The sequence below is a fragment of the Rhipicephalus microplus genome, chromosome 3 (genome assembly GCF_043290135.1).
Source record: "Rhipicephalus microplus isolate Deutch F79 chromosome 3, USDA_Rmic, whole genome shotgun sequence".
Classification (NCBI taxonomy): Eukaryota; Metazoa; Arthropoda; class Arachnida; order Ixodida; family Ixodidae; genus Rhipicephalus; species Rhipicephalus microplus.
This window is the reverse complement of record NC_134702.1, coordinates 12009470-12030369: the sequence shown is the minus strand read 5'-3', so window position 1 is coordinate 12030369 and position 20900 is coordinate 12009470. Positions and strand designations below refer to the sequence as shown.

The 20900-nt window shown below is 44.3% G+C and overlaps 1 protein-coding gene and 1 long non-coding RNA gene across 5 annotated transcripts in view; one reads left to right on the top strand and one right to left on the bottom strand.

Moving 5' to 3' along the window:
• Positions 1–20900, top strand: part of LOC119182182 (high affinity nerve growth factor receptor) — a 152837-nt gene that overhangs the window by 14311 nt on the left and 117626 nt on the right. The window lies entirely within an intron of this gene.
• Positions 18139–20900, bottom strand: part of LOC142803593 (uncharacterized) — a 149654-nt gene continuing 146892 nt past the window's right edge. The window contains exon 3 of the long non-coding RNA XR_012894183.1: positions 18139–18248. This is a non-coding gene — a long non-coding RNA (uncharacterized LOC142803593). The remainder of the gene's footprint in view (positions 18249–20900) is intronic.

Here is a 20900-nt window from a genome sequence, read left to right as displayed (position 1 = left end):
CAACACGTGAAAAAGTTTGGAAAAATAATTATCTCTACGCAGCAAAGACGCCCGGTACTACCGTTTAACCATATAATTAGGTCTAGCGCCTGGTTCTAAGCTTTACGTAAGGTTGCTATAGAAACGACGCAATGATAGAGGCAAGTCAGGACAAAAGCGAGTAGCTGCCAAATCCAAGCGAGGAGCAGCTATCGCTGCTAATAGCGGTAGCGATGCAATACCCCGGGTGGTCTTTTGCAATTCTCTTTGTTTGCTGTCGCTGAGGAACAGCAAGATTTTCGCATATCTGACTCTTGTTGCCTTGGCATGACCTAGTTTGTTTAGAGAAATTTATTCGCACAAACAGTGAATATCAATTACAATCCAACAAAACATCGCGGCAGCACGAAATAGCCACAAACATGCCAAAAATTGTTACAAAAGATATTTTCACATAAATACATTACATGGTAAACGAAGAACAAACAACTCGTAAATACGTATAGTTAAGTCAGCCTCTCTATTGAAGGTACTTTCAGATTGAACAAGGATCAAGGCCAATGGTAAGGATTAACTTCGATGTTTAACCTTAGGGTCAGCTCAAATAGTACATTTCTTTCTTTCTTTCTTTCTTTCTTTCTTTCTTTCTTTCTTTCTTTCTTTCTTTCTTTCTTTCTTTCTTTCTTTCTGTCTGTCTTTCTTTCTTTCTTTTGCAACATAGTTTCACGTCCGCATTACATTACACAGAGCACCAAGAGAACAGGGACCGTGCCCTCCTGCCGCTGATCAAGTTAGCTTCATGCGTCTCGCTGGAAGGTCTTGCAAACATCGCCTTCGTTAATTAGACGCGAAAATGGCAGTCTGTCTCGTTTAATTGAGGGGCAACGATTGAGCGATGGGCGCGTTGTGCAATCATTGCTCGATCGGTGCTCTAGGCAAGAACTCGTCACGAACCGATCGGGTATAGCGTATTTGCCATCGCAAAACTCTGACGACCGAAGCAGTTCGGCGCTGATGTATGCGGGGGCCCACATTGTTCAATCGAGCGAGCGCGAAATCACGTCTTGCGAAGCTCATTGCGTTAGCGCCCGTAAAGAACAGAACGTAACGTCGCGGTGTTGGTCGTCGACTGTTAAACTGCTGGTTGCGCGAACCGCTCTCGGATATCAGAGACTCTGGGCCAAACGGAAAGAGAGAGAAATAAAAAAATGAGGAGGAAAAAAATTGCAGCATCTCCACGGAGTGGATGATGGTGAGGTGGGTGAAGCTCCGGACGCTTTCGGTGATACCATGAATCCTCCGAGGCGCAGCATCCGGGTCCGCCCGGCGCCAAGTGCGCTTCGCCGCCGCTGCACGCTCTCGCATTCCGGGGTCCGCTTCTAGTTGAGCCCTTTTAGCAGCGGCTTCTTTGGCGCGCACCGGATCAGGATCCGCTTCTCGTTGTGCACGCTTGGCATGGGCGCCCTTGGCGCGCACCGTCTCGGAATCCGTCCGGCGCCGCGCTCACTTGGCGGCAGCCTCTCGATCCACAGAGCGCGATCCAACACGTATACGGCGACGATCGAGGAAGATGAGAGATAATGAATGCCCTGGTGCAAGCCCCACGCAGCCCGCACAGCAGCCAATCGGAGAGCAGCGGCACCTCCAGCGCCATCTAGTGTCCAGTCACCCAACTGCCATTTTGCACACATCTATACGAGACAGCGAAACCGGGGGAACAAGACGAGAAATGGCGATGACGACACTGAGTACGCACAGCACCATCTAGTATATTGTCACCCAAGTGCTGTTTGCATGCATCTCTATAGGACAGCGACATCTATTGTGTGTTAAGGGAGACGCTACTAGGTACACCGGAGGGACGAGGGATTGTTCTAGACCACAAAGAGCTTCGCCCCTAAAACAGGGAGGTTAACCTGGCAATACTAATTCAATTGCCACCCTGCACAATCTACGTTCCAATTTCGAATGAATTAATGAATGAATGAATGAATGATCTTTTGTGATGCAGTGCGGCTTCATCTTGGCCGTTGTGAATCGTCGCATTGTTACTACAGGCGAACTTAATATGCGCGAAGGGATAGATTCACCACACGACGTTCTACCTCGCTCTGCGCAGAGCTCTTCACAAGCAGCCTGCAGTATACTTCTTCCTAACATATACGCTGAAGCCGGTGAGCGTGCATGCTTTTGATTACGAAACCACGTCGATGGTATTTAAATGAGTGAAATCGCTATTACCGAGTCCTTACATAAATAGTGTGTTGCTCGCTGTGCTCCGAGACTTCATTCATTCATTCATTCATTCATTCATTCATTCATTCTTTTTTCAGCCTATCGACCTTTTATTCAATACCTAATTTAGGCAGTTAATCTTTCTATCAAGTGTCTTAATTGAATTCTCCGTAAAAGTGCTTTTTGCTTGGCCGGTCATTTCATACTGATGGTTGATTAAAACGAGTGAAAAATTAAGACGTTTCTACGAAAGTAAGCGTGTTGTCTCTTACTCCTGTTTTGTTTGCGTCTCACGGCCGGCTTTTCTCACGTATAATTTCATTGCCGCTACGGCGTAGCCTAGCCGTATAGGTATAACCTTAAGAGGTTTTCCGTTGTAGTTTTCGATATGTTCAATGCTAGAATATCGAAACGGGCCTGTAACACTCGTTTCGGACACAGTGACATATTCTCTTGTAGTTGTCATTGCTCGGACTTTACTTTCCAGAACCGCGTCGTTGTGGGCTACCACGAATTAATTCACAACCACCCGTAGTTCTTTAACGTAACCATGTATTAAGCACATTTTTTTTTGTGTGTGTGCACCACGCCCCATATATGTGTGGCCGTCGTGGCAGCAAATCATAACCACCTCTTCGAGCATAACAACGCGGCACCGTACGTACTTACATACCACGCCACTCATTTCTTATGTTCTTGCTTTCCTCCACGATGTCACTAGTCATATTTACTTTTGCGACATGCTAATATCACTGTTATTCATGCAAGATAGAAGTGATGTGATAGAAGTGAGAGAAGGCTTGAAGTGATCACAAGTCCTTGAACAGGTGATATGACCGGAATCTGCTGGTGAAATGAAGTCCCTTCCAAGAAAAGGTGAACTTTCCCTGTTGGATAATTTTCCCATGGTTAAAAGAAAGACGGAAGGAATCAGAAAAGCAGGATAATGTAGTGTTTTAAACGATCCCAGTTACAGTTTAAGAACATCCAGTATTACAATATTTTTTTCCCTGCTGTCCATGATATAGTATTCAGAAACGAACGCTCTCCACTGCGTTTGCGCGTATTAACGACAGGCCACTGTTAGAAGAAGTCGTTTTAGAGTTACGCATTTTTGTACCGTTTCAACAAGGGGATACGAATGCGTATTGCAGTTTTTACGCACAACAGACCTACATGAGCAATTGTAGTATACTACATCAGCAAATGGCATTCTATGACATCTTCGTACTATATAGCTTCAGTGATTATGCGAATGTGTTACAGCGAAAACTGTTATGAGATCACAAGTGGAGTCACGCGTTATAAGCACATCGCGCGAAATTATATTTAAAAAAAAACCTAGCACCAATAACACAGTAGGGCTTGAACCCGGGTCCACTGGGTGCCAGCACAGTATTCGACGACTGAGTAATGCCGGCGCTTGTAACTTGTTGTCAAACTTGCCTTAGGCAGGCTTGACCTAGCACCAATGGCACAGTGGGGCTTGAACCCGGGTCCACTCGATGCCAGCCCAGTAATCTACCACTGAGTTACACGAGTGCTTGTGACTTGTTGTCAAACTTGCCTTAGGCAGGCTTGACGTCGGGAAAGCAATCGCGTTAATACGACTTATAAACTGTTTTAAAACCGCGAAAGAACAACCGGTCGTCGCACAATGCGAATAGCGTGAAGAGTGGGTCGTTCGATGCTCCAGCCCATTACAAAAGCTTGTTCGTGTTTCTCTATTAACTGTGGCGCGTACCCACTTCAGCCACAATTCACACCACAGCAACGCCGGCTAATCTCACGCGCATTGGAGGTCGCGGTGTCCCAAGAGATCCCCGCTAACCTCCTCCAAGCAGCGTAACCGACCTCTGGGCCGGTCCCCTCATTTGGGCGTAATAAAGTTTTGATCATCATCATCATCATCATCATCATCATCATCATCATCATCATCATCATCATCATCATCATCATTATCATCATCATCGTCGTCAGCCACTGCATTAACGATTCGCAAAACATTCCTTGCAAGTGTTTAGTGGATACCACGCTTCTCAGAAGAATGACGAAAAATAGCATAGCGAATGCCAACCTACTACCCAAATAAATTTATTAATAATGACCCAGTGGGTATCAAGCAAGTGTGCTTGCAGCAGTCACACAATGAGCGTTTCGAAAAGGCTCTGAAAGGCCACTCTTCTAGCTTTCGCTGTGACTGTATTGCGCCTTACGCGCAGTCCTGGCGTTGTTTTTTTCTTCGTCATCATCATTTTTCTAGCTCTAATGTTTTTTGCCTAGTGTTAGGTAGCCAACAGGATATTTCGTGAGGTTAACCTCCCAAATTTGTATTTTTGCATCTCTCTCTCAAGCTTTACGAACGATCGTTACGAGCTGAGCAGGGGCGCGTAATAAACTCTTAATGATTTCCCGCGATGTGTCTCCATATAGCGACTCGCCTCATTAAGATGGTGCGTTTATTACTGCGTGGACCGACCGGTCATGCTCCGCAAAAGCGGAGGCCGCAGCCGGGGTGGGCGACCGACGTGGACGCCGCAGAAGCGGGCCCTTAGCGATAGCAGCCTTATCAGTTCTGGCGAGAACAAAAGGCGCAGCAGCGGCGGCAGATGCATGCTGCCGCCCGACAACAGCCCCGTGAGCGGGCTCACTCGCGACAACACGACCGGCCACATGGACCCGGCCGCCGACGTCGCCGAAGCCAAGGGCGCCCCGCAGCGCAGTCGGCGACGTTATCCGCCCTCACACTGTTTGGAGCAGTGCGCGCCAGCTGTCGGCTCTGCTTCACGCGGTTAGACATCAGGGCACAGCTTTAGTAATACGTGCATTAGGAATTCGCATGCGCGTCCGGGGGGAAGGCCGCCAACAAGCACGAGGTCTTATTAAGGTGATGGATGCCTCAACAAGCGCGAGAATCGGCCGTCGGCGTCGGTACGAGTGACGCGAAAAGAACCATCCCCACGTGAAGACATCACCACATTAGTTCATTACGACGTCATAAGTCGCCGAGATGTGTGACGTCAATATAACGTCACATAACTTGACTTTACTTGATGAAGTCGTCTCATGATGCCACTTGCTAAATGAGGAGCTGGTCACAGAGGCAGTGCGAAACTGGGGGAGGACCGGAACGCTTGGAATGCATGAGATGTACGAGAGAGAGGTAGCAAGTTGAGTAAAGACATTGCGGTCGACCATATGAGAGTCTCCTTTGCTACCCTGGAAGAGTGTAAAAGTGTGGAATAAAAAATTGTCCGCGTACCTCCATCCATCGCTGCAAAGGACGTCGAAAGACAATGTCTTCTGTTTGGAGGCACTGCGTGAGATGTGGCGCCATCTTGCAGTAATGCGAAGAAGCGAAAGTTTCTGTCTTTATTTTTTTTTCCGAACGCAGAGCCATTGGTAGGTGTGACACCGGGTCCTTTTAGTTAAAGCCCCTGAATTTTCGAACTAAGTGTAGAGACCACCCGCTTTTTCGTTCATATCGTCGCATTGTCAGTGCAGCATAATAAACATTTGGTCTTTATACTTACGTATCTATGCATTTTTGCATAAAAATACACACTGCCTAACACTCACGTATTGACGTTGCGCCTCAAATTAGCGCAATATCTTGTTTTTGATAGACAATGTTCACAAGTATGAACGCAGCCACCTGAACAAGATGGGTTGGCTTTGCGTACGGGCTTAAACTTTCGCCGGGTGACTAAATTTTTAAAAGACACAATCAGGCAGACCATTTTTTGGTGATGAAGTATCCCAAGAAAGACTGTCGTCCTGAAAACTGAAAGAGGAAAGTAGCACTGCACGTCCACAGGAATGACGTCCCTGGATTCTGGAGGCAAGGAGTATGAACGCAGCCACCAGAACAAGATGGGTTGGCTTTGCGTACGGGCTTAAAATTTCGCCGGGTGACTAAATTTTTACAAAGACACAATCAGGCAAACCATAATTTTGGTGATGAAGTATCCCAAGAAAGACTGTTATCCTGAAAACTGAAAGAAGAAAGAGGAAAGTAGCACTGCACGTCCACAGGAATGACGTCCCTGGATTCTGGAGCCAAGGCGAAACCACAAAAGCACGTTAAGCAGGGAAAGCTTTTGAGGGGGGGTGGGGGAGGAAAGGGAAGATTAGTACATTGGTTGAGAAGTCAACGAAGGCGGCTTTCGCCTATACGAGTCGACTTAGGCAATCGCATAAGCATAGAGTTTCATACAATAATACCTACAGTGGAATAATACCTAGAATGGTGCTAGTGTCTGCGCGGGCTCCTTCAGTGGTGCTTGTACCCCATGGAAATTATGGGAAATACAGGCTTTGGATCTGCTTCAGATGGATCACGTTTTTGAGGTTCCTGACGCTTCTTTTCGGTATGTGAAACAAAGTAATATGAAGTTGTATTAAATTGAATTTTGCTTCACTTTTTTGTACGCAAACTTTATTGCAAAAGTTTTTTTCGACTAGGCTGTACAAGCGAAACCTGGACAAATTTAACCACAAGGGTATGCGCTGCTCTGCCATTACGTTCCATATTTGGCACCAAGATGCAATGAATTATTCTCTACAACGTTTCAAAACAAACATTGTTATTTGGCACTCGAAAGTACGCAATATCTATTTATGGAAATAACAGCGCAGTAGTAAGTGAGAAACACTTAACGTTTTGTCTGCTGCGATGTCAGGTCCGTCTGCTCAAGTGGTCTGCCCCCAACTCACTTCTAGATTTGTTGTGAAGTCGAGTCAGAAGAGCGTCGCGGTGCATCTACTTCACGTCGCCGTCGTTTTGCAGTTGATTTCAACGAGTTTTGGCAGGACACACTAACAACAAACGTGAACTTGATGTAATATTCTGCCCTGGCATGGGACGCTACATCTATGCGCAGCGGTGAGTGGACGATGCTTCGCCCTAACTGTCAAACACGGCTTATACAGCTCGAGCATTGCAGTAAATTGAGAGGCCTAGCAGTTTTCAGCTTCTTTGAACAACAAAGGCGCAGCTTCTGTCCTTTGCACCCACCCCACTGCCCACTCTACGCGAAGAACGAAACTGAAACTGCAAAAAAGATCCGTGGACAGTTCACTTGTTAACGCGATCCAATGCGAAGCCTGTACTTCCCATAATTCCCATGAGGGTACACGATCGCAGCGCCAGATTCCTCTCTAGTTATTATTGTATGAAACTCTATGTGCATAAGCAACCGTTGTGTGTTTTTCTCTGCCGCGAATCTCGGAAGTCGCGAGACCTAGTTGTTGGGAGTAACGCAATCAGACTCAAATGAACACATACTGTCGAAAAATAACTCTTTCGAATCAGTCACTCGATGTTTCAATTTCTTAGCAGTGCAACTGCAAGCGCAAATAATGTGGGTTAATCAGATGTTCGAGATCAAGAAAGTGGACAAACGAGGGAGACGGGAACATTGTAACTTAACCAGATGAGCTAGAACAAGAATGCGAACAAACGTGAGTGCTTATAGCAGTGCGAATGGTGGTGCAACTTCTATGACCTAATCAGACGTGTCAAAAAAAGAAGTCTACATAGTTTACGAAGCGGTGATATACGGAGAGAAGACGAAAAGGACACTGTGTTTCTGTGTACTAAATAATTATTTGGGAGGTCTTACAGGCTACAGCCATTATTGCAAGGCTTCCAATTAAGGTGAAGGGTCCTGAAATATCGACAATCTGGTGTTCTTTAACGTCCAATGACATCGCAGACTACATGGTCCTCTACCATTCAGCCTCCACTGAAATACGACCGCCGAGGATGGAATCGAACCTACTACTTTCGGGTCAGCAGCCTAGCACTGTAACCACTATACTACCGGGAAAAATGTGCAGAATAAGACGAACAAACGTTAGAAAATGTGGGTGCATGGTTATTATACAAGGCCATCAAACAGCCCCACGATGACTTTCCGTGCATAGCCAAGTTTTAAGAGGCTTTTTCATTGCTATGCGAGCAAATCGCAGCTGCTGTGAATGGAATGAATCGGTCTAGCAGTACAAAGCAAACAAGGAATGTGTCGCACTATTCGCCCCGGTCGTACACGAGGAATGTTGCACAAATCCCATTCGACTTTGTTTAAGTGCAAAAGCATGTTTCAAAACGCGGACACTTCTTTTTGTGCGCAGATGTTCTTCAGGCCGTTACGAAGTATAGATGTGTAAGAAGTGTTTGAAGACACAAATGTATGAATGCTTCGCGTTCTGCTTCGTATCTTGAAACTACATCACACCGCTTCTTCGTGCGCGTGGGTGAACGAGTAAGAGATATTTAGCCATAATCTTCCCATGACGTTGAACTTGCATTATGTTGCGGACCAACATTACTCTTATATACTGTTTCACATCGGCATTCTTTGAAAATGCACGAATGGAAAAGGCATGGCGCAAGCAAGACACCACAGACCAAGCCAAAATGTCTTACAAGGCAAGAATATGTAATAGTCATCTTCATGCAACAATAATTACCTATTATCCTGCATCTGTTTTTAATTAAATTTGTCCTAATTGTGCGACGATAGTAATAGCGCTGTTGCTCTATAGGTACCTCTTGCAAAAAGTTTCGGGCAACATGGAAGACTCTTTTTCATACTTCTAGGGGCTATCACTCGTAGCAGAAACGTCAACATGGGGCACTTACTACCATTGTGTTCTGTATTTCGTGCCTCCTGCTTTCTACCTACAGTGGAGTGACCTAACCTCGCGATTGGGTGCTTGCCCGGTTGACCCTGTCTTCATCTTGTATTCTTTCAATCCCAACGTCCCTTGCAAACGACCACAACAGAGCAATTTATTGAGTCTGCAGTCGGCTCGTGTATACATTACCATCATTCGCCGTGTTCGTCAGGGGGTCGGAATTTGCTGAGTCTTACACAACAGCATTTCTCATAATCATATCACGGCCTCGTTACAAAAAACCCCGAACAATTCTTCTTTGACTGAACAGTAGAAACAAGTATTCCGACGTGAGAACCAACGTGCGGGGTGAACACATTTCTTTTTAATCTTTCCTGGCGAAAAAAAAAAGGCGAAAAGTCACAAGTTTGAGAAAGCGACTCTTATCAAACAAATCAACCAACGCACTCGGCTCGCACTGCCTGCCACAAAGGACCACCCCGCATATCGGTGCGGCCTTGCGTTCCGGCCACTCTCTGTCACGCGCTGCGGAATATACAACTTGGCTGTTTGTGAGACAACAACCTCCAACGGCGCCCCGAACTCGCGCCTTCAGGTGTGAGCCACTCGCTTCCGTGGAGCAAAAATAACTGCTGCGCAAACTGGGCGCCTTCTTTCTTCGAAAGCTGCCAAACTCCGGGCTTGTCGAACTGCTTCGTTTCTTTTTTTCTTACATATATTATTTTTTCACATACGTAGCGTGGTTTTCGTTCCTGATATAAGTGTGTGTCGATGAGGAATCAGGCAGTGGGAAGCTCCTTTCATTTTCACGGTGTTTGCGACGAACAAGTGTTACTGTACAGCCACAGTCAGCTGGGATAGAAACAGATTGCGATTATTGCCTGTTCTTTGCTCCCTTCCTCCCTCCCATTATCACTTCTATTATCTTCAAACGTCCTTCAGACAATTCAAAGATAAAAAAATCTTTTTTGTTGTTAATATCCCATTCTTTCAGCTGTTTCTCTTGAAGCTGTGTTTGGCTGGCACTACTTAAGTCCACGTTGCCCCCTGTAACAAATTAACGAGAGCAGCAATAAAAAAGTAGAGCCAAGCCTAACCACACCGAAATTACACCTGCTGGTCTTGTATGTTCGTTATCTTCGTTTCCCTTCGATTCCTTGCAATCTCGTCCACTACATTACACATGCAACGATAATGACTATACGAAGGGTCATGTTTACATAGCGAGGACGAATGTAGCCACTCCATTTCGCATTTTATATTTGTGGAAATGTTGCTAAATATTTTGGACAGTCGAATCGAACTTGAAGAGGACAAGAGGTAAACGAGAAGGTTAGGCTTACACGATGCAATAAGATTGCCCTCGTTATTTCGCGCTTTCCCATACGATCAACAGTCGAAGAGTACTGAAGTTTTAGACTTCTACATGGCTTGTTATGGTGATGAATAAACAATTAAAGTAAAAAGAAAAGAAATAATGAAAGAAAGCAAGAAAGGATAAAATTAGTGAACGTAAGAACGAAGGAATGAAGAAAACCTAAAAAAAGAAAAAAAAGAGGAAAGTATGAAAGGACATCCCCATATGTATACACATAACGCAATGATCATTCATATCAAAAACTAACCCGCGACTTGAACATAATATTGCCTTGAAAGCTGGAACGTACCGTTTCGTTTTCACCTCCGTGCTGTAGTGTACATAGTAACACGGTTTCCGAACCACTTATAGAGAGAACGCATGTCTCGGTGCGATGCGCAGAGTGGCAATTTTGTACGTCGGCAGACGTGTGCGTATACGTTTAAAATTGCGAGAACCTTGCAAACAAGCAGCCATTGTCTTACAGTGCCTGACGTGGTTTTGACTCAATGAGTGCTTTACGATCGCCGAGAGCATCGTAGTAGACGAGATTTATTCCAAGGGTTGTGTTGGGAAGCCCTCCATAAACATTGCGCAGTTTTTTTATTTTTTGAAAACTGCGCATTGTTCTTTTGTCGGCTCGACGCCTTGCCAATCATAAAACTGTTGGTGTGTACAACAGATAAAACCCGTAAGGCATTAATTTCCTATTTCGTACCGCGATTCTTTTCGAAACACCGGCATAATGTGCGATTGTTGTTTTTGTTTCATGGCGACTCCAACTCTTCGAGAGCAACCTCAACACTAACCAGCAGTAACAAATATGCGTTCAGTGTTAATGCACTATGCTAAATTTAGTGGCATTGACTTGTATGGCTGATGCGATGTCATAACTCAGGAAAAACATGTTAAACGTAATGCGGTCCTGAAAAAAATATCTTTGTTTTCATTCTCAGTACACTTTTTTTTGGTAGTGGTCATGATAATAATGTTGCTATACAGGTGGTTTTAGCTTGACAGACCTATAGCTGGCAATCGCTCAGCACGATCATTTTTTTTTCTAGTACTGTGTTTACCAAGTGTCACTTTGGCCGTTCTCTTTCAAATAGTTTCAAAAAAGAGCCGACAATTCCCACGCTTTTTTTTTTCTTCCATGTCACAATGAGAATCTGCTTCATCTTCCAAGGTTTCTTTTACTAAATATAAGATTATCAAAACCCGCAAATGCAAACGCAGCGACAGAAATCTTGAAGAAATGCTATGCAATCATGGCTGGTGCGTGCATCTCCAAATTGTCTTGCACTGGTAATTTTCGTAGAAAACATCATCGTTTCAAGACGGTTTAGTTGGCGTGTCAGGACAATATATTTGACATGGACGCTTAGGATTCTAGATTTGGGAAAACATCTCGTAGCTTTGGCTGTGACCGAAAAGTGCGCACGCTAATAACTTGACGGAGTTGTACAGCGCCTGGTGTGTGTATATTGCTGTGGAAATTTAATGTACTTTTATAAGGTTTAAATCATTGCACATAGCTATAATGTTGTAATCGACTTTGCCTACACATGATTTTTTAGGTGAATAAGGATCTTGAGTTTATGAACCTATTAATGAAGAAAATTACCCGTTGCCGCTGACTCTCTTTCTGTCTGCTTCACTCAGCGTTGGTTTTTGCCATAAGTACCAATTTCGCGTGAATAAAAAAAAATCTACGGTTTGTTTTGACTCTCTGTTTTTCTGATTTCTCACAGTAGATTAATTTTTGCGATCATATATTACTGAGGAAAGCATAATGACCTCACATTTATCTAAGCGCACCGAACTGTTAAGCATTCAACTTGCGCGTAGGCGTAACCTAATATTTTCTTAGGCACGGCCAGCGCCAAAGCGGCATCTTCGGCATTTTCGACATCTGGGAGAGGCGCTGAAACGTTATTGCTTCCGCTCTCTTCACGTTTCGTTGAACACGAATTTCTAAGAAAGAAGAACGGCACATTCGTTCCAGTGAACGATGAAGCCGTGACGTGCAGATCTTCTTAAAGTTGGTGTACGGTACATTTAATTTGTTTATTTTATAAGCAAGAACTTGTTTCGGCCTACTCTGGCATGACAGTTTCTTATCAAATTTGTAATGCGGCTCCCGCCACAGCTTTTGAAGAATCGAATTAAAGTAGCGTGCTCATCATTACACGACTTCTGTATGCGTAAGGACTTGCTGCTTTTCGCGGCATTGTTCTGATTTGTCTGCTTTTGACATGAAGCAGTTGAGCAGAATTTAACAGACTTCCTTGTTTTGTGTTTATTTTTGTATATTTCTATAAATTTATTATTGCGTATAATAATTGCGTGTACTGTTATTGGCTATTGTGTTGCCTGGACCATGTATGACCTAGTTTTTTTTTTCTTTCGCAAGACCGCTTTTCTCAAGCCAGGACCTTCGATCAAGTTCTTTTCAGAATCCTTTTCATCGTTCAGTTATTCGGAATTTACAACACAAAACAAATACACTTATCTTTTTGTCATGATGTTCTATATCAGAATTCGATTATCAGGTCTTTCCAAGATTTCATTACAGCTTATGATGCATGAGGCTACTACAATTACGCAGCCTGCTTGAACTATACAAAAAAAGTCCATCCCCACGCGCTCCACAGGCTCCTTACCAGAGTCTCCCAACGAGCCAGCCAACCTTTTGAACACAAGCTTTTGAGTTATCTTGAAAAATGCATAGCCAAGTACGTTGCCCGCAATAAATAATATACACAGCGTAAAGGGGGTAACTTTTCCTTCGGTTGATTATTTATTTATGCTTTCTGAAGCAAGGCAACAAAAGCATATTCTCTATTTCATCCGATCAAAGTTTTACGCCGTTGATCGAGACCCTTTAAAGAAGTGCAAAAGAAGTGGGTCGTAAGCATACGAATGATCGCGTCTATTTAGATTCGCTTTCCAGATTGGTTTTCTAGATCACGAATGCCCCGTCAAGCAGAATGGGTCTATACAACGAGGTATTTTAAGAAAAATACTATTGCCATGTAAGCGTAAGAAAAATACGTTGTTGTGTAATTGTAGAAATACTTCTATAGAAGTATTTTTACAATTAAGCGAGCGGTTTCTTTATAATGAAACCGCTTTCGTGCCAAGGAAAACTTGCGGCTGAGTATTATAGTTTTTGTTACAGTGTGTACCTTAACACAGCACTCGTTTGGCTAAGTTGGTACATGTTGAACGAAGGTTGGGTGAACATGGCGCTGCGTAGGCGGAATAGAAAAACATTCGCGGGAAAAACATAAAACGCAAGAACAAGACACGAAATCAAGGCTGGAGCTGACGGATGAAAACACAAAGTGAGTGACTGAGCTGGAGAGAGTGTTTCAGAGATTGGCCGATGTTCAGTGAGGGGGAACTATGTTTTTCAATGGCTTGTTACTTTAAGCAGTTTGAATGTTGGCGTCGTGTCTCGTGTGTTTGAGCGTTGCTGCTAGTGATCGCCGTGTAAAAACAAAAAAGTCACTGAAATGAGATGAGCATGGCACTTTTTCTTTTGTGAAGAAAGGATGTGAAGGAAGGGGCTGAAAAATCACGAATGTAAGGAATGTAGAAAAAAAAACTCATCTTCTTTCTCGGCGCATTTGCTTTCCAGTTTCTTGTTTCCGCACAGCGATTACAGTCGGTGGCACTCGAATTCATGGGACACGACGTCAACAATCAACCTGCCTAAACTAACACGCCAACGATGACAGTGCTTTTCACAAAGGTAGGTTTTTCTATCTAACCGTAAAGGTTTTCCTATCGAAACGGGGGCCAGCTTGTCTGAGGCGATCTCTTCTCTTCGTTCAACCTAACCATACTTAGCTTGTATTCGTGTACGTTGTGTCTACGTGTGCATATATAAAGCTCAGCCGGCATGTCATTCTGGTGCCTAGGGTACAAAGCCAGGTGGGCCGAGCCAAACTCACAGCAAATCTGTTCAATAATGAACGAATCTCTCTCTAACGGATCGACAGTGTTTCTCGTCTCCAGTTAGGCAGCAAAAACCGGTTCATTGCAGCACTAATTTCAAAGGAACCACAAAGGATTGGCTTGCGAGGTTTTCCCGAGCCGGTAATAACTCTCCCTGTACGAAACAAGAACCGTGAATTGTCACGTCCTTCCCTTCAAAGAGACTCCGACTTGCACATTTAAAGTATTGAACGAAGTAAGCAAACAAAAGTCTCCGAAAATTCATGAACCTCACAGGTCTTCGATGCAAGTAACGGAGTTGGCCAGCTTTCACAATGAACCGATGAAGAATATTCTTTTTTGTCTATGCATTTCAGTAAACAACAAAATGAAAAAAAAACTGAAGTATTGCGTTGAAAACTATATGCTCTCAGCATTCATTTTCAATCAGAAAGTTCCCAGCTAAATGAAATAAAAACGACGCAGGAAATCAACGTTGTCTTATCTTGTATATACGTTTTGTAGATGACGAGTCAAAGCAAAATGTCATCCTGCCAACCGCGGGCGTGTGCGAGGTTCTCCGTTAGGGGAGGGAGATGGGCGAAGTTTCATAGCAGCACCTCTTCCCTTCTCCCCGTTGGTTGGGTCCAAAGAACAATGTTCTACAGAATTGATGAAAAATGGGAAAAATAAGCGTTGACGTGCTTCTCACAATAGCCTGCCTTTGGTCCCTGCAGCTCTCCCCAACTGAAGAGGGGAAAGGAACCAGTATTGGAACTCTTCGCAGAACCTTGTAGGGTCCTCTGCTTGTATCTCGCGTTCTATATGTGATGTAATTTTTCGTGTTAAGCCTTACTCAGTTCTTTATTCGCTCGGAGACATGTGCGTTATTAAATAGCTAGCTGAAGCAACGACCGAACATGCCAGGTGCTCTTGCCGCATCTGCGCTCGTTTCGTAAGCTCAGCGAAAAAAAGCACAGCTCCTGCAGTGCTCTGCATTCTCTCAGCCTTTCGCCTCGGCCCATTGCACACATTTCGGCGGCATCTGGCCAATGTACCAAGTTTCCGCAGATCAAACGAAGTGTTCACAATAAAACCAAGAGAGTTCTCTGCCTTGTCGGGCCACATTTGAATGCGGGGAGTGGTGACGATGTGCCTATTATAATGGAGACATGCGATAAAACTTATGCATGTAATGTGCTAAACGTATCTTCGCCATAGCTAAGACCATTAAATGAAATCATTAGTGTACTGTAGTGTGGCAGGTGGTAGGAATGTCAATCTATATCTTCCCGTACATTAAGGATATGTGTGCTCACAATAGCATCGTCATCATAGTCACCGATGACGACGACAAGAAAGCGAACAATAATTAGAGGCAATACACCGTCGCGTGTAAATGCTGTGCGTAAACATATTGCGTGAAAAATAAACTTGATATCTGGGGTTTATGAGCTGAAACCACGATATAATTATGAGTCATCTCATTGCAGGGCTCTGGAAATTTCGATCACCTGGTGTTCTTTAGCATGCTCAGACATAGCACTGTATACGGCCTCTAGCACTTTGCTTCCATCAAAATGCGAGTACCGTGGCAGGACTCAAACACGTGACCTTCAGATCAGCAGCCTAATGCAGTAATCATTGTTTCTATGAAAAACAATGGTAATAACAGTCACAATCAGCTGCATTGCTAAAAAGCTTACGCCTTCGGATGTACGAACTTCCGTCAGAAAGCATTAGGGCCTCTCTACCAGTCAGTAAAAAAAAACTTTCTTTGGATCCTAAGGAGCTACAGAATCGTAGTTGCGGGCCACGCCCACGTTGGAGCCATTAGCGCCTCTAATGAGGTTGTTATAACTCAGTGATTTGTACTCGCGATGTACGGAGAAATTAACAAAAAAAAATGAAGCTCGTACACTCTTTAATAACAACCGAAACGATTTTCGAATGCGGACAATGCGAAGAAAAGGACGCCTGAAATCGTCCGTGAATTTTCGTTGATACCTTTTCGCACAGTCTCTAGAAGATAAACAGACGCAGCCACTATGCGCCCACCCACGTACAGCGGCTAGCGGGAGCAAACACACACGTTCCAAGCAATGCCGATTGGTTCATTTTTTAATTAAACCACCACTGTCTACTGTGCACGAGCCACGCGCGCTAAAGCGGGCCTGCGAAACCTCCCCGCTATTTGGTATCCAGGCTACCCATTACGCCGTCGTTACAGGGAACAACAAGGTCGCAGTTTCGGCAAGCGTCATTCACTTGACAGAAGCTTATAATTACGTTGCTAGCTAGACCCTCGCAACTGCACTATTATGACCGGCATACTGGCCATGCCAGAGGCGAAGCTCGAGGTTGTGAGAGTCACGATATTGAACGCTCCCGCGCCCGGCGTCTGGCCAGTGCTGCACTGGATGACGTTCATGTCTCTATATGACTTTTGTTATCGGCGTGGCTGTCGAGTTCTGTGTTCGAGCAGGCGACCTCTTAGAAGTAGTGCACTCGTGGCGCCGCGTGTGGTCGTCGCGATGGAGTTTGCTCACCGAGTTTGCTGCACCCCGAAAAGTTTGTTTGCCGAGGAGCTGCGCAAGCCGACGAGCACACACACTTAAACCATCGATGCGTTATGGTCAGCGTCATTCGTTAACAAACACACTGCGCCCTTTTCAGAGCTTTCGAAAGTTACGCACCGATGCTTTTTTTTTGGTCTTACTACATGCAAAAAGCTTTTGTAAGCATGAAGACAGACAGACAGACAGACAGACAGACAGACAGACAGACAGACAGACAGACAGACAGACAGACAGACAGATAAACAGATAGATAGATAGATAGATAGATAGATAGATAGATAGATAGATAGATAGATAGATAGATAGATAGATAGATAGATAGATAGATAGATAGATAGATAGATAGATAGATAGATAGATAGATAGATAGATAGATAGATAGATAGATAGATAGATAGATAGATAGATAGATAGATAGACAGACAGACAGACAGACAGACAGACAGACAGATAGATAGACAGACAGACAGACAGACAGACAGACAGACAGACAGACAGACAGACAGACAGACAGACAGACAGACAGACAGACAGACAGACAGACAGACAGACAGACAGACAGATAGATAGATAGATAGATAGATAGATAGATAGATAGATAGATAGATAGATAGATAGATAGATAGATAGATAGATAGATAGATAGATAGATAGATAGATAGATAGATAGATAGATAGATAGATAGATAGATAGATAGATAGATAGATAGATAGATAGATAGACTAATGCATGCGCCGGCGGCGTTTTTCAGCAGTGTTTAGACGGACTCGGATTGTAGCATAAGAATAGCAGGATGCTTGAGCTTCGCCTTCAAGAGATAGAAGATTGCGATAGCGTCCTCGTGCGCATCACCGCCTGAACTGCTAGCCTGCTTCAGTTCTCGGTGCATACCTCAACCGCGTCGTAAGGAAACGAATCAGTGTGCGCGTATATAACATTGGCCGTTTCAAAGTATCATTGAATACCTTTTGCAGGCACAGTAGTTAAGTGCCCACTGCACCATAATTATTCCTTTTGCGAATCAGTGAAGGGCACAATGATTCCGTAGGATAACACGCGAACCTATGCAGCAGTTCTTGTTGATGGTTCTGCAGCTCCTGATGATAACATATGTATGAGCCACAGGTGGATCTTTAAAGCAACGGCTCGTTGCTCAATTCACATCTTTCGACGCCTCGTGTGATTCTACGCTTCTGCCACGCGTGTATTGCATCAAGGAGGCTCTTTTCACTGCATGACATTCACATTTTGTTTTTGTTTTGTCTTTCAAGGTAGTTTTAACAAATCTTGTGGCTACCATAAATAAAAAAAACACCTGCTTGCCACTCAAACGACCTGGGTTCGATCTTCACTGTTGTCCGGTTCCTTTTCTTATTTATTTTATTTGCATCTCTCGAGTTGTTTTTTTTTCTGTCAGGGACAAGATGACAATTGCTTACTCACATCGAACGACGCGACGCCAACGCCGACGCTGACACTGGAATTTTCCCCAGAGTGGGTACGTGTCATAGGTCTGGAAGAAAAACAAACAAACAAACTGTCACTTTGACTATACCGAAAAGAACGTCCAAGCGGTGATATTAAGCGCGACACAAATCAGAACAGACAGCTGCCCTTTATGCAGACGCGCACTGCTCGAATGACGTATACCATATTGGATATCCTGCACTCAAGAGTGAAACGTGATATCGCACGCGTGTCTCTGCACTGCAAGACAGTTCAATACCATGACCTAGTTCATATGACAACACACCCGAGAGCCTCAGTCATTCCCTGCTATATTCGTCCAGTTCCACGTCGAAACAACATATACTAAGTTATACGTTTGATTTATTTCTTATTTTTTGCTGTAGCCTTCGTTATTCGAAACACTCGGGCTGCAAACGCAGAGAGTGCAGCTGCCACGCACTGTCATTCACCGCTCACGTCACTCGCGAAGGTTTGTAGTGACAGGCATGTGCGCTTCCACGTATCGCAATGACCACACTCCCTTTTCCTCGTCGCGCGATGCATTGCGCGGCCAGATTCGGCGAGATATCGAAAGAACCTGACCGTAGAGAGGAACGTTAAGGATGGTATTTGGGGTTTAACGTCCCAAAACCACCACATGATCATGAGAGACGCCGTCTGGAAATTTCGACCACCTGGAGTTCTTTAGAGGCCAACTCCGGCGATTTTTCGACCGTGTCAAGGTAATCGTGTTTTTGTGTTCCTGAGACACTCTTGTCACAAGCCCAACAATTGAAATGCTCAGGAAATTTGAAAATAATTTTCAATAAGAAAAAAGGTGCAATACCGAAACTGAAACCAAACAGGGCACCCTGTCTGCGTATGACGTACTATTTGGTAAGGACCGGAGGCCATATACAGGTCCCGCCGGCGCGGAGTATGAAAACTGGGAAAGTTGGACAAACGAAACCCGGCCAAACGCTACAGAGGAAGGAAGAAAACTTTCCCGTGTCATACCCGTGCCAAACACCGCCGCTGTTACTTTGTGGCCAGCACAATAAACACAACAAACGCTGTAGTAGCCAAAGTCGCGATGCCATCGGCTGCGTCACTTTCGTTGGCATGCCAAACGTGACGCCACACAGACAGTGCCAATGATTCTGGCAAGCGAGGTGAGCTTTTCAAGGCAATCTTTAAAATTCATTTTCAAACCAATGGCCCATTTTTAAAGCCTGTAATTTGGCATAACTGACGGCTACGTGCAAAGGAACGTACCCAGCGAATTTCATTGAGATCTATTGACCGCGAAAAATCGCCGGAGTTGGCCTTTAACGTGCACCCAAATCTGAGCAATCGGGCCTACAGCATTGTTGCCTCCATCGAAAATGAAGCCGCCGCAACCGGGATACGATCACGTGACTTACGGGCCAGCTGCCCGAGTACCTGAAGCGCTAGACCACCACGGCGGGGTCAGAAGAAGGTCATTGAAGACGAGCTTAGCGGGCAGCGCCCGCAGGGTCGTCCTGGGGTCTCGCCCGTGTCGCACAACAATGCGATGCGAAAGAGCGTCAAACACTAGTGGATTGTGTCCGTCGCACTTTACCGTGCACTTTATTGTGTCCGTCGGACTTTACCGAAGGCACACGTACCGTGTACTGTGGGATTTGAATGCACGTTAAAGAACACCGGATAATCAAATCCCGGCTGTGGCGGCTGCATTTCCGATGGAGGCGGAAATGTTGTAGGCCCGTGTACTCAGATTTGGGTGCACGTTAAAAAAACCCGAGGTGGTCTAAATTTCCGGAGCCCTCCACTACGGCATCTCTCATAATCATATGGTGGTTTTGGGACGTTAAACCCCACAAATCAATCAATCAACACCGGATAGTTGAACTTTCCGGAGTTCTCCACAACGGCGTCACTCATCGTGACTTGTCCATCTAAAAAGGAGCCCATCTTCGCCCTTACTAAGCTTTTTTCCAACGCTCCGTTAGTACTGGCTTACACCGAGGTCTTATTGGAATCACCTTCCGGATTTTATTGCAAGTATTGCTAATCATAATGAATTGATAATTGTCTAAAATATTTTTTTTAATTTCAATTCTTGCGTGTGAAATTTTCCTTTATTTCAAACCGTGTTCCTGACCCATTGCTCATTCAGTGCAATACGTAAGCTGTGCTATATAAATGGTTCTCTTTTTTTAAGGTAAAATTTTGGTTGAGGTGACCACATGGACGCCCTGTTCAAACATTTATAAATATGTGTGGGGTGTTCGTACTGTTGTTATATTAAATATTTTTACTTGTATCTATTTTCATCAGTCTTATGAATATTGTTGCAATACAAGTATTACTGTCCTATCTTAGTTCTTTTTTTCTTATTGTTTACATTAAGAAGGTGTTTTGCAATGTAGTATTCACTACCTGAATTGCATTCAGGCCTCTTGGGTATTTGAATAAATAAATAAATAACAAATGAATATTATTGCATGAATAAATAAATAAATAAATAAATAAATAAATAAATAAATAAATAAATAAATAAATAAATAAATAAATAAATTGGTTTCGGGACGTAAGACGCCGAATTTTAGTACTATGTGGGCGAACGCTGAGCGTATTTGCTTAAAAGGAATCCAGGGGATTATTCGCTGCATGAGAATAACGAGACTATAAATGTTCAAGGCGGCGATTTCTTGGTGGATCATCGACATGA